The sequence below is a fragment of the Toxoplasma gondii genome, assembly GCF_000006565.2.
Source record: "Toxoplasma gondii ME49 unplaced genomic scaffold asmbl.484, whole genome shotgun sequence".
Lineage (NCBI taxonomy): Eukaryota > Apicomplexa > Conoidasida > Eucoccidiorida > Sarcocystidae > Toxoplasma > Toxoplasma gondii.
Window position 1 is genome coordinate 1 of NW_017383363.1, and position 1,046 is coordinate 1,046.

Below are 1,046 nucleotides of genomic sequence, written 5' to 3' on the forward strand. Positions count from 1 at the left end.
GGAACCTACCTTCTTTGAACGAAATCAATTCCGAGTAGCTGATGCTGACCTCTCCAAAAAGATGAACCGGAAATACATCAAGAAACCAAAGCCTAAACCTGGTGAGAGAGAGAAGGCAAAGGGATAGATGGCAAACCGGCGGCACTTCTTGGAATCAAAAAGGTCCCAATCGCTTCCTTTTCAGCAATTTCGGGCACTTTTAACTCTCTTTCCAAAGAACTTTTCATCTTTCCCTCACGGTACTTGTTTGCTATCGGTCTCGCGCCAGTACTTAGCTTTATGTGAAACCTACCACACATTTTGCGCTCAAATCCCGATGAACGCGACTCTATAAAAGCGTACCGTACGTGGAACAAAAAACGCAGGGGAAGGACGGGATTCTCACCCTCTATGATGTTCTTTCCCAAGAAACTTAACCCTGCGCTTCCACTGGTAACGCCTCTCGAGGCTACAAGTCAACAGCTCGGAAAGAGCAGTTGATTTCCACTTTGAGCTGATCCCGGTTCACTCGCCGTTACTAAGGGAATCATAGTTATTTTCTTCTCCTCCGCTTAATAATATGCTTAAGTTCAGCGGGTAACCTCGCCTGATTTCAGGTCTGATAAATAAATCGGACAAACGCCCGAGACAAAACAACAACGACGAAACCTCGCAGAGCAACAATGGAACCGAAATTCCATTGCGGTATTGAAGTCGATCGACAGCATCAATGAAACTTTGTCTTCAATGAAGAAGCCACCGTATCTCAATGATGTCATCGATACAACTCAACAATACACTTGAGCCTCTAAAAGAAGAGGCACGAGTAGTTTCTCCGCTGTGGTCATTATTCAGGGTGACATTGAGTATTCAACACTCATGACACCCAATCATACTGCTCCTAGGGGGCTTCAGCCAAACTGAAGCAACGACCCTAAAAAGCAGAAAATGTGATTTTCAAGACACTGAAACAGACGTACCAAGGAGAATATCCCAAGTGCCATTTGCGTTCAGAATCTGATGATCACTGAATCTGCAATTCACATGCGTTCGCAGTTCGCTGCGTC

The 1,046-nt window shown here is 45.1% G+C and overlaps 1 non-coding gene across 1 annotated transcript; it reads left to right on the forward strand.

The window, feature by feature from the left end:
• On the forward strand, positions 1 to 601 carry TGME49_459060 (the record flags this gene model as incomplete). Its single annotated transcript, XR_001974250.1, has 1 exon — positions 1 to 601. It is a non-coding gene; the product is annotated as a 28S ribosomal RNA (ribosomal RNA).
• Between the last annotated feature and the right edge of the window lie 445 nt (positions 602 to 1,046).